Source organism: Gymnogyps californianus, chromosome 2 (assembly GCF_018139145.2).
Source record: "Gymnogyps californianus isolate 813 chromosome 2, ASM1813914v2, whole genome shotgun sequence".
Classification (NCBI taxonomy): Eukaryota; Metazoa; Chordata; class Aves; order Accipitriformes; family Cathartidae; genus Gymnogyps; species Gymnogyps californianus.
Window position 1 is genome coordinate 20,855,349 of NC_059472.1, and position 13,975 is coordinate 20,869,323.

The window sequence follows — 13,975 nt, forward strand, 5'->3', positions numbered from 1 at the left end:
CCAGTTTTCTAGGTTTTCCCTTAAAACTACCAGGCTTTCAACTCTGGTAGACTCAGTGACAAAGATCTGAGTTCATAATGCAAAAAGCAAGCCCCAAAAGCCCTCAAAAGTATTTCAGACTTTTCCAGTGTATCGTGAAAAAGAAGAAGCTGAATTTTTATTTTCCAAGTCAGGTTTAAAGAAGGCTTCTGTCATTATTCTCAGTGGGAGTAAACTCTAACTGGCAGCTGCAAGCTGGGGGTCCCTGGCTGAAGGCTGACAGAATAGTGGAATAAACCATTCTTTTAACAGTCTCTGTTAAATGTGGTTTTTTTCCTATGTCTGAAACACAGGGCTGTATTTATTGTGGATATCAAAGGTGGTGTTATTTAATAACAAATGACAGCTTGTGAGAAGAAAATAGAAAGAAGGGCTAATTCTGGCGGAGGTAACAGATAGAAAATTGTAGGAGAGAATCACTGACTGCCATAAGGAAGACTGTTCCCCAACTGGAGTGGTTATGAAATATGGCAAGGGAAGCAAGAGAAAAGCGACTTCAAACATCAAAGATAAAAATTACACTTCTTTCAATAGATAGCTCTGTCTGCATGATGTTGAAGCCCAGATCACTAACTACTCCACTGATTCAAATCAACTGGCTAACTCAAATCAGTCAGTCGAGGTGATTTACTCAAGCTGAGGCAATATCCCAGAATTTCTTTCTGGAAGGCAAAGATAAGCAGACATAATATTAAACACAATATCTAGTGCAGTGCTTCCCAGAATGATTAAGACCTTATTAGAGAAGTTAGAAAGGAAACTGTATTGCTGAAACCAGAGATTTGCCCTATTTACACTTATCTAAGTGTTTCAATCGGTCAGTCTTCTATAAAGATAAAACTACAAGACTTCAAGATAAACCTAGAATAAAACTGCCAGAAGAAGAGAACCTATCATTACCGTTGACCTCAATATATGAAAATGTTGTGTGTGAGTCCTCAGTGAAAGGACAGACTTGGTACTGGAGTTCCAGTGCATGCAAGTAGTCATAAATATAATCTTGAGGATTATTCTAAGCACTCATCCACAAGCCTGTCAACAGTTCCTCTAAAAGCTACCCAAGATGATTGTCATACTTGGGTTGATGTTCATTTTCAATGAGCAACAGCATGAAATTACCTAAAATGTACTCTTTAACAAGTTTCAGAGGTTTAAAAAGAAAAGTAACATGAATAAAAAGTAATGAAAAGTACTACCAGGACCAGAAGGAAAGAGAGGGCTTTTATCTTTCTTAACCAAAACAAGGTCCTTCTCATCCAAAATAAAGTCCAGTATTCTCAACATTTCATCAAGTAGAGTGCACTCTACTGACAGCAGAATGAAAGGATGATGAAACATAAGACTAAGCAAAAAGTCATCAACACCTTCTACATTATGTTCATGAATGCTACAAAATTTGCAAGTTGGGCTTGTTAAAAAAAAAGGGAGAATTTAAAAAATGCTAAGGTAGACAAAATAAATAAAGATAAAATACTAAAAAAAGCTAAATAACTGAATTGGAATATGGGAACATGGCGTTATAGGTAGCTGAATCCTGTGGATTGTAGGATCCACAATGTGCCTCCCTTCCTGACCCCAGCCTCTCCAGAAACTGGCACTCAGAGCTCTTGTCCTATTTGCCCCCTAACCCAGCTTGAAGTTCACTAGCAGTTCACACAAACAGTCTCAGAATAAGCACACACACATAGCGGATAGTTAGACATAGCACTTAATAAGAATATAGGATCGACAGCAATGATCATGCACAGGGCTCAGGGAGACAAGTATGCTGAGCAGCAGGTGGCTTACATGCCACTGGCCACTTTTATACCCCTCCTCCATTTTCCCACACCTGGTCTTCACTGATCCATCTTGATCCTTTCTTTTCTTTGCCTTTGATCCATCCCTTAAACATCCCATAATAAGTTTTGCACCATCCCGAAATTGTCTCTGCTCCAACACAAAATTATCATTCCACTTATTATGGATCCCATAGTAAATCCTATATCTTTTTGCACAAAAATCCCCCTTAGTCTGCATAGCATTCTGGAGAGAGGGTTTCTTTCTTTGACCTAACTTTTTTTTAATATATATATTTTTAAAACCAGGACCCTAGCCTGATCCTTCTCTTTTGGTGCTGATTCGGTGTGCTGCCTGCTCTGGTTACTTGAGCTTCTTGACCTGTCACTGTTCCTCTGGTCATCACCTAACCTCTGTGGTTGATTTGATTAGCTTTTAATAAGATAATCTAATGCATAGGACTGAAAAAACATCCCCAAGGTCACAAGTCTACTCTTCTTCTATCACTAGCAACACCATCAGATAATTTTCTCCACAAACTCTTTAAGCTCCATCTTAAAAGTAAGGCTTTTTCAGTTATTGCAGTGATTGGAAAGTTATTTCAAACCCCTGATGCTTTGACTTTAGAAATTTTCTTCTGATTTCCATCTTAGCTGTAATAACGGCCTGTCTATACCCATTAGGTTTTCTGCCAACATCATCCATTAGATTAAATTATTTTCTTTCCCTGGTCTGCACTTCCCTCATGGAAACAGTGATGATATCCCATTGCAGCCTTCTATTTACTGACCTAAATAATCCAAGTTCTATTAGTCTCTCCTCATACGACACACTTTCCATTCTCCTGATCAGATTTTAGGGCTTTATGTTTAAACAAAAGGAATAGAAATCACACTGATTCCACCAAACACACAATTAGGCTGAAAGAGCCTAATGGTAGTATCTCCATCCTAATGAAATAATAACATAGAGCCTCTTCAGCATTTTGATTTTTTAAGATATTTGGATTTACGATGTCTTAGCTATTTTGTAGAGTTATAAACAATAATGTTTCTGTGATATAATTTAACTTGACAACTTTAATGAAAAAGGAGATGACAGGTTCATAGGGCTCTGTTAAGCAGCTTTCATATAATCAACACAGAAATTAATCATTTTTGAGTATTGCCTTATGGATCAGTTGCATCTTAATACTAGTAATATAATTAATAGTAATGAAATACATTTTGTAAGATACTTTGTCTCTAATTAGCTAATCAAGATGGTATTGGAGCCTGACTTAAATGGACACTTCACAAATAAGTCTTGACCTGTAAAAACATCTACTATATTTTGATTGCCACCTCAACATCAGTTTGAAAAATTACAGTCAAAGGTAAGACTTTAATGGAAATCTGAAATTAAGGAAACATGAATTACTCTAGAAACTGGAGGAAACCATCTAGTTGACAGAATCAGGTGCAAGACTAACCTTAGAATAGGAGATATCAGCCTAGCCAGTTTTAAGCTGGAGTTTGGCACCTTATTGCTAACAACCTATGATATGTCTGCATACAACACCAGAGGACTCGATGCCGTCGCATCAGCTGGACTCCATGTCTCAAAGTAAATAGTCAGCGTTCATCCGTCTGTGTGAGAGACCAGCTGCTATCAGCCGTGGTGGGAGGGACAGCATGCCAGAAGCCTATGTGGCAGCAAAGGCTGAGGTATGAGCGGTGCCTGTCTCCTCTTGGCTATGTCAGGGTACGATGCCTTCTCATTCAAATGCATGTGTTCTGGATTGGTGCAAACACAGTGCCAACCTATAAAATACTAACACATTGGTCCTCTCCTGCTTCAGTTCTGTGCTGGGTGGATGTATCCAAGGGTAGCCATTTCAGAAACTGAAATACCATTTTTTATTAGATCGAGTAACAAATTGTTACAAGTCTGGTGACAACTTGCATGTTGTCCAAAGTGAAACCTACAGGAGGAGACAGTGTGCATGTAAATGCAGTGTATCCATAGAATAGGCAAAGCTTGAGAGCATCACACTTCTACAGCCGCCCAGGAGAGAGGTGTGCCTCTGGCAGAGGAGCAGGAGAAATCGCAGATGCAGTCTAAGATTAAGGCTGGCTTAAAATTTATTCCTTCAGTAGGTTCTACCACATGGTCAGTGGAGCAGAAATCTGTAAAGGCAGTTACAGTTAGGTGTCTGGATCAGCGCTAGCAACATGGCAGTGCAATGAATGAAAAGTCATTGAGTTTTGCGTCTGACATCTGTCGTGGTTTAACCCCAGCTCGCAACCAAGCACCACACAGCCGCTCGCTCACTCCCCCGCAGTGGGATGGGGGAGAGAATCGGAAGAGTAAAAATGAGAAAACTCATGGGTTAAGATAAAGACAGTTTAAAAGGTAAAGCAAAACCCTCACACGCAAGCAAAGCAAAACGAGGAATTCATTCACCACTTCCCATCGGCAGGCAGGTGTTCAGCCATCTCCAGGAAAGCAGGGCTCCATCACACGTAACAGTTACTTGGGAAGACAAATGCCATCACTCCGAATGTCCCCCTTTCCTTCTTCTTCCCCCAGCTTTATGTGCTGAGCATGATGTCATATGGTCTGGAATATCCCTTTGGTCAGTTGGGGTCAGCTGTCCTGGCTGTGTCCCCTCCCAACTTCTTGTGCACCCCCAGCCTACTCACTGGTGGGGTGGGGTGAGAAGCAGCAAAGGCCTTGACTCTGTGTGAGCCCTGCTCAGCAATAACGAAAACATCTCTGTATTATCAACACTGTTTCCAGCACAAATCCAAAACACAGCCCCATACCAGCTACTATGAAGAAAATTAACTCTATCCCAGCCAAAACCAGCACAACATCCTACATGAGCAACGTTTCACAAATGCTGCTGGAGTCAAAAGGCATAGCTGATAAACACATGATCTGTAGCGCAAGGGAAAATTGCAGGCATAGCAACCAAGAACTGGAGTGACTGAGATGTCAGTAAGAAAACTGGAGACCTTGCTGTAGTAGTAGTACTGAGCTTACAAAACTGGTCTTGTACCTAACAGATGAACTGTGATATTTCTTACAGGTATGCTACCTAGCAGGGTCTTGCTGCAAACATTCGCATACTACTCAGCTGAGGAGACACAAAGGCAGGACAAAATCTCTGCTTATACATGACTTAAATTAACACACATGCGTAAGGTGGCTTTAGTCACTCTCAGTTCTCCGATGCATTTTTCAGCATGATCCTGTGCACTGTGTAGACAGTGTAGGAAAAGCCTCTGCACTGTATGTCTGCCCCCCTGCAGACATATGTATGCTGTCTGCTGAACTGGGTTTTACAAAATCACATGTGAAGTGCTGCTTTCCTAGGAAAGCTCCAGATTGCTTTCCTAATCCCTCTCATAATATCAGTGTTACATCAGTCTTATCACTGGCGTACTTCATTTGTGCACAGAGCAAGGACTCCAATATGTAAATAGGATGGAGGGGAAATACTGGAAAGGTGTAGAATGCCCTTTTTTTCTATCAATGCTATTTAAATACCTACTCCAGGCTCAAGCAGCAAAATTAATCCCAGTGTATAGATTTTCCTCATTCCCCTCTCCTTCACTGCAATCCTATCAGAGAACAGATAAAAGGAATGTCCAAGCAAATGTGAAGTTGTATAGATTTCATGGGCTCCACGTCTTGTTCGCAGCTGAGAAACCCCTCTGCAGGCTTTCAAATTTATTCAGACTTTAGAATTTACTACTTAGTATTTTGTGATGCAGATAGTGAAAAGTTTAAAAAGCATGCTAGCATGTTTCCATGTAAAATAGGTGGTACACATGCAAGAGACCTTTTATAAGATCAGTTGACAATTTTCAGGACTTACAAGCTGACTTTAGAAGATAAGTGATCTTCAAATCTGGTTTTATTCTAACTTTCAAAGAACTCTTTAGATAGAAAGGCTCATTTGATCAGTAAGTTAAATATGCATGACTCTCAATTTCCCTCAGGGCATGGGATTTGATAGTCAGAAATAACCTTTCTTGGTGGGAATCATTTCTCAATTAACTGTTCTGTGAACACAATTCTGATTTGAGAGATGATTAAAGAGGTACAATTCTATGCAGGTGGGGAGGTAAGAGATCACAAGAGCCAAAATTCAACGTAGTCTGAATAGGGACTGTAGTTCTTCATAAATTATAAAGTTACTGAGATTTGGTAATTTAGAATTGAATTTGTCTTCTAACAGCTAGAGAATCCTAATGCTGCAACTGGATGAAACAGAGCCAACCCTCCAAAGATGTGAAGAGCTTTCCACCCTCATAATTCCACCTGGTTTTCCCATGACCTTTTACCCAACCAGTCTACTACTAGCTATGAATTAAACAGAGAGATACAAACCCCACTCAGACACATTAAGTGTGGGATTTCTGCCACTTGGCTTGCTCTTCTCCTGCAGTTTCTAAGATGACAGCATGAGCAACTCTTGTTTTCTTCCCCACTTCTGTTTTTCAGGGTAACATAAAGTTAGTACAATCAGCTTTTTATTGTTATAACGAGGTGGGTGTCTGCCTCTTCTACCAAGTAACAAGTGATAGGGCAAGAGGAAATGGCCTCAAGTTGCCCCAGGGGAGGTTTAGATTAGATATTAGGAAAAAATTTCTTCACCGAAAGGGTTGTCAAGCGCTGGAACAGGCTGCCCAGGAAAGTTGTTGAGTCACCATCCCTGGAGATATTTAAAAGACGTGTAGATGTGGCGCTTAGGGACATGGTTTAGTGGTGAACTTGGCAGTGTTAGGTTAACGGTTGGACTCGATGATCTTAAGGGTCTTTTCCAACTGAAATGATTCTATGATTCTATGATTTGTGCGAAACTTTTATTGTCCATACAGTACCACAGTGTTCCAGAAATACTGCTGGGGGCACAGAAAAAATGAGAGGCCTGGCAGAGACTGGTAAAACGAATGGCTCTACGGACAAAAGAAACAGTCTCCAAAACATCATGTAGGTCCTGGTAGAAAATGAATCTGACTTGTCTAGCAGAAATGAGGAAAAAAAATGCTGAATCATCAGACATTTAGGGCAGAGTTTGAACCAAACTTCTAGGTGCTGGGACTGGGCTAAGGCGTCCAAATTTTGGCATTCTGGGTGGCTAGATATGCATTTGGGTTCAGGGATGAGTCTGTAGATAACTTTGTTGAAATAGTTGTTCTATTGAGATGGTCTGTGCTGCTTACACAGAGAAGCTGAAAAAGCTGCAGGCAGTCTCTTCCATTAGTTATTTCTGTATTTTCCTAGATAGTTGTAAACCAAAGGAGAACTGATTCTGAAGAGTCACTTAATATTGTTGCAATTGCTTAGCTTCCATTTCCCTCAAACATAATAAAAACCAAACTCAACTGAGATAGACAAGGTTCTTAAATATTCTTGTTTATGGATTTTATTGTTTAGTTTTTAAAAGGCTGTTTTCCCAAATGGCATTTTTGGTAGTTTATTTGTGCTTTTATTGGATTGTGTTGGATAATTCGGAGAGCATCTTGGGTAAAGTATTTCCTAGCTTTAAAACTTTAAGTTTATTTACTGTAGGTGTCTGAAATATACTGGTCTGTCAGCTACTAGCCATTGTCACTTAGCAAATAGCCCAGAAAGCAGCAGATCCTAGCCTGATAAAACAATCAATTCCCTGAATCCAAATATGACAATAAGTAATTCTGAGTAGTATCCTTTCAGTTGTATTGAGACCTCTTACTTTTACTGGAGAACAGCTTTGATTTATTTGCAATGGGGAGCCTTGATGAAACTCAATCTGGCAGAGAGAAGTAGCAATACTTTTACAGTACTATAACTCTTGTTCTGTACACTCTTAAAGAGAGATCAGCCAATTGAGTATTTAAGACAGCAATCTTAACTCCTGAGTGCTGCATGAAGGTTTTGGCAAGGTTGTAACAGAAGTTACAAGAAGAAGTTCCTGCTGTTTGCTGTGGGTTTTTCTGTATTGTAATTTGTATGATATTTCAAGTAGTTATGAGCAAATATATCTGAGTATAGTGCTAGTCTGGTATGGCAGTAGGTTCAAAGAATAAACCCTCTATGGACAATGACTGTGCAGAAAACAAGGCCAAAGACAAGGAGCTCTGCTATCGTCTGCAGTATACACAGAAGAAAAGAATGAAGAACCAGGGAAGACAGTGAATTTTAAACTGATTCATATGGGAAAAACAGCTCTGCACATCATATGCATATTCACAGTTAATGTAGAGGGACACAAATCCATTTAGATCAGTGGATTTACAGAAATTTCCATAACTGTAAAATTTTGTGCCAGCTTATCTAGGTCATCATAAAGTTTATGTTCAGGATTAAGCAAATGGCTTCAGAAGAATTAATCTTAATGTCGGTGCCTGCCTGGCCCCTCTAAGGAATATACAGTGGGGTAAAGAAATAAGAACTTTCTTCATTCCCTTCAATTACTGTCTGATAGTAACCTAAAATGTGTGGACTAAATATCTTAGCATATCTGCTTTTCATGGAGAGGATTGTTTCCATTTAAGTGTGCACTGACAGCGAAAGTAAAAATAACCACAACAGACTGAAGGGATAATTATTATTGGCAGACAACAAATAAAACACTTCAAGTCAAGCAAGACCCATTGCTTACATGTGTAAGACCAACTCATAGAGTATGGGCCACTTTCCATAGCATAATCACAATTGTGATGGAAGGCCAGGTTTCCTCATCTTTATCACCTACTAAATTTAGTGGAAAGCTAGTGCATCATCCTTCTCAAGACCTTCTGGAAAAGTCAGAACAAATGCTGGGCAGCCATCCCTGTGGCGACATTGTAAATACATCTACTACTTTTGTGCGTGAGGCAAATGTTCTGTGACACAGAACACATACAACTGACAGATGAGGTCATTTCATTCCTTTTGGACAGCAGGTTACCTAAAATTGAAGAGGTCTTTCACATAATGTGCATTAAAGAATGAGAAACATGTCTTAGCCATCTTTCCAGATCCATGATTCAAAGACACCAGCAAAGCAAACAGACTCTCATAGATAATTCTGACAGCCACGAGTCAGGAATGATTAGTGAAAAACAGGGTAACTTTGGCCACTGATATTAGGGGACAGGTGAAGGAGAATGTAAAGGAAGAGCTACTATTTTGTTAAGATTTGAGTCAGAAGGTGCTGCTGCTCAACAGCGAAGTTATCATAATCACAATTTCTTGTGTTTTGCTCAAGAATATGATGGTGTCCTACAGAACCTGGACACATATTTATGTCTCTAAAAGAACATCACTCAATCTGACAGGACAGGGTACTGACAGGGAAGTTAGGCATGCCTTCTCTTCAAAATGATGCACGTATAGATGAAAACACAAGGATATTTCATAGAAAATGATGTATTGCTACAAGTACAGGCAAAGAAGGAGCTGGACTGGAACATACTTCTTTCAGTCTCGTCTACTTTTCATGCATTTCTTCTAAGAATCTTCAGTGCAAGAGGAGCCTTGCCACAATGAAAGCTTCACTTCATACAAAGCCTGGCCAGTCTGTTTGTGAAGCACACAGTGAGCCCTCCCGTGCATGATTATGTCTTCATGTAAATCAGGAAATCAAATTTTAAGAAGAACTGATATGGAATAAAGTGAAAAAATTCCCACTATATGATAATTCTGCCCAAGTACTATGAAGCCAGTACTTACCTGTATGTATTTATAGATTACTAGAAGAGGACCTAATAGGTGAACATCTCCAAATACTGCCTGAAGACAAACACCTTACCTAGAGGGTTAATATTCTTATAAAGCTTCTTTCTTTCAGACTTCACTTTATCAGCCTCCCTACCTTTTAGTAGGTTAAGTGTCTCGACCTCCTAGACACCTTCTCTGCCTTCTGTTCTTTTGAAAAGTAGGAAAGGCTAGGAAGGTACTTTGAACTTGGGGAAAAGATTATTAAGATACATACTGAATTATATAGGTATTTGTGTTCTGTTTTACCACAGATGTTGATTCTTCTCAGGTTATAGCATGATCAATAACATCTAGTAATACCTCAAATTTTACCACTTCTGTACGTCAGTATTTAAGTCAGTAAATATTCAAGAACAAACAATACAGAACAAAGCCACGCATACTCCAAGCACAAATGCCACACGAAAGCCTCTTAAGTGTAAGCTCTTTATATGTTAAATAAGTTTTTGCAGTTCTATACAAAAAGGATAGTAATGTATATCGCTCGTGATGAGTCAGGCATGCTGACCTCTCAGCTTCTGTACATGGGCGCAGCGGATAATAGATGAAGGTACAATTTCTTCTGTATATAGAGTTAAAACAGTGAAAAGAAGGATGCCTTACCTGCCCTGGATTAATAATTGTCTCCAGGGCTCATTTATGTAGACAAGAGAAGGCATGAAGGTTATAAATGTTGCTTTATACCTTTTTAAGGGTACAGAGAATAAATTGACTTAGCTATATAGTTTAGTGATGTGTTTTCCTCAACTGCCACAATGAATATGAATGTCACTATCAAGTATACATTGACTTACAGTTTCTGAATGACAAAGCCAAGATAAGCGGCATCCAGAGATTGATGGGAGACTGAGAAGATTTGAAAATGTCTCTTTCTGGGAAAAGAACACAATAACAAAGCAACCATTTTCATATTAAAAGCAGAGCTACATTCTTCTTGATGCAGGTACTGAAGGGAATTAAGTAGTACTCCCTTATGTCTAAGCTAGCTTTAAATATTTACCATATTATTTTAAAGCATGTTAAATCAGGATCTCCAGGGTTTTTGTTGTTGGGATTTGTTAAATAGAAAGTATAAGTGAAGAGATGATGCAGCTGCAAGAAAGCAGTGCTTTAAGTACTGACAGTGCCAGGTGTGGAGGTGGCTGGAATGAAAGATTCAGAAATTAGAAGAGAGGTATGCCAGGAAAACTAGCTCTTCTTTAACCTCAGTGCCACTTCCTCTTTATGTTTCCAAGTTACATCATAAACTCTTGAAAACGAGACTCTGAAATGGAAGCCATCTAATTCTTAACAGCTAGCAGCATCACTGCTACAGGACTGAGCATAAAGACAATCCTGCATTTTATCCATGCTTTTCCATAGGGATGTTTCAGGTATAAAAGATTGGCTGAGGTCCTGAAAGAAGTAACTGAATAATTTCAAATAACCTTCCACCTGTACTTAGCGAAATCTCTCGGAGATAAAAACATGATTAACAATAATGGATTTCCTTCAGGTTTATGTTGTCTCTCCCATTAATAGCTCCCAGTATGTAACTTGCCTCTTCTGTGACAGAATTTTAGCGCAGCCAGACCTGCAGCCAGTTTCTGATCCACTGCTAGCTTCACATCCTTTCCTGCTGTGCTAATGGCTAGCCAGTTAGTCTCCATTTTGTATTTATTAATTTTCTTTCTCTTCTTTAAATGTAGACCTTTTCCCTTGCCCCCCTCTCTCTCCTCCCCCCCTGCTCCAGTGCATTAAGATCATTTTGAATTCTGATCCTGTCCCACATATTGCTTGCCATCCGTCCTGGCTTGGAGCCGTCAGCAAATAGCAAATTTCATAAGTGTACTTTCTTTTCCATCATCCAAGTGGCTAATGGAAAATAGAACCAGCTCTGGACATATTCCCCTGGGACTCCACTTGAGACACCTTTTTGACAGCAAATCTTTGAGACAAGCTTTCCAGCTGACTGTGTGTCCCACCTGGCTGTGCTTCCATCCAGACCACGCATCTCTGGCTCGGGCCAGGATTGTCAAGTGGGACAGCGCTGGAAGTTTTTTTGAAGTCAAATTCCGCTCCCCCCTTATCCCTTAGAGCAGTCCTTGTCACATGAGGAAATATATCTGTTTTAACATTGCTTTTTCTTGATTACTTTTTCCATTTTATCTTTTAAGAGCTTATAAATAGATTGTGTAACATTTTATTCTAGAACTAAAAGGTAGCTCTGGTGGCTAGTAGATGACCAGTTTGTCTTGATTTTCATCATTTACCCTTTTGTTCATTTATCATGGACAAAACCCAGCAGATTACATAAATGTTCTCCCCATGTTCTTCATCTTATAAGATCTGTTAAAGTCTAGTCACAGTAACTATCAGTTTTGCATGCCAGTAAGATCTGTTTCAGCACAGTCGACCTTTATTGTGAATCAGTACTTTTCTTTTTTACATGTAAATCAATACATGTTGACATGGTTCACTAATGGAATACAGAAGAAGCATACGATTAAAATCAAAATCAGAAGCAAACATTGTCAATATTTTTAGAGCTTGAATATGACTCACCTCATAAATTGGACTTTCTCTGGAATTCAGTCTTTTCAATTAAGCTTTCATCAAGAAAAAATCTCAGCTGTAGGATGAAATTTATACTCAGGACAAAAATGAGAATGAGGGAAATGTCTGTTTCAGCTCTGAGACTTAAAAAGCAGTTAGATTTTCAGTAGAGGATATTGCCATAATTTTTTGTTTCATACAAAATTAATTTTTGGATTTTTTTTCCACTTAGTTTGAAATCAAGACTGCTGGGCCACAGGTACAATACAAGCCTGACCCTGATGAAGTATAAAAGCTATCATAAACTGGAAATAAGGAAAGCTATGAGAACTAAGTATGTTCAATGCTATCTGTACTTTTTCATTCAGCTCAAGATGAAATCATGCTGACCAGAAAAATCCCTATCAAAATCCATCTATCTGGATCAGAACCAACCACATCAAAAAAATCTGGTGCATTCCATATGCGGAAAATTAATAAATCCCTAAGCTACCTGCTACTTTTGCAGCTAACAGTGTCAGGGCACATAAGACAAAGCACTGTCAAGCATGTCTCTTTCTTGTTGAAGAACTCGCAAAGCTGTAATCACATCACCTCTGAACTTTGCATTTTGATTGAGCCTGTGCTTTAATTAGTACCGTGATGGGACATTCAGTGCAGATCTGGCTGCAGGTGTTTACTGACATTGTACTGCCCTGTGCCATGTCACCATTCAGCTGGCAAAATATATGCAATGTGTTCCACCTCTGTGTCAGTGCCAAGTTAGGCAGCGTCCCTTAAATCACTGATAAAGATACATTACAGAGGGGGTTCTGTGTTTGTGTTTGGAAGCAGACTTCAAAAAAGTCAGTAAACTATTTCTGTCTTTTAAAACGTAGATGCTCAAATGTTTACATTGGTGCTTGCTGGTGAGTCAAGAAGTGTTGAATCTCCTACGTTTCACCTGCTGATCACCATTTTGAGAGCTTTACAAATATTTCAAAAAGACATTTCCTTGTCCAGGTGCTGCATTAGCAGGACCAACTTCAAAACTGTATACCCTCTTCAGAGGCTTCATCTGACTGAGGGCAGAGAGGGGACAAATTATGTCGTTCCTCCCTTAGCTTTCTCTCTGCAAGGGAGAACACTCAGCAGGCACCATTGCTCATAAGGAGAGCACAGCCTTCTCGACCCCTGAGCACCGAACATGAGCAAGAGCACTTTGCATATCCTGGGCCTCTCTGTCCCTTGGAGACACTCTTGCTTTATCTGGAAGTGAGCTGTGTGGAGAAAGACAGAATCCAGAATTCTTAGTAGGAATGGTTCCTTTGAAAAACTGGGAAAAATAGTATACACAGCAGCAAGTCCCTTTTGTGATTTAGTGAGAAGGCCACAGGCTCTGTTTTAATCCACTTCCAATAGAGTAGAGCTTATATGTGTATTGGGCTTGCGTGGCAGGGTTTTGGTAGCTGGGGGGCTACAAGGGTGGCTTCTGTGAGAAGACACCAGAAGCTTCCCCTATGTCCAATAGAGCCAATGCCAGCCAGCTCTAAGACGGACCCACTGCTGACCAAGGCCGAGCCCATCAGCAATGGTGGTAGCGCCTCTGGGATAACATATTTAAGAAGGGGGAAAAAAACGTGCAACAAACTGTAGCCGAAGACAGGAGTAAGAATATGTGAGAGGAACAACTCTGCAGACACCAAGGTCAGTGAAGAAGGAGCGGGAGGAGGTGCTCCAGGCGCTGGAGCAGAGAGATTCCCCTGCAGCCCATGGTAAAGACCATGGTGAGGCAGGCTGTCCCCCTGAAGCCCATGCAGGTTAATGGTGGAGCAGATATCCACCTGCAGCCCATGGAGGACCACACGCTGGAGCAGGTGGATGCCCAAAGGAGGCTGCAACTCCG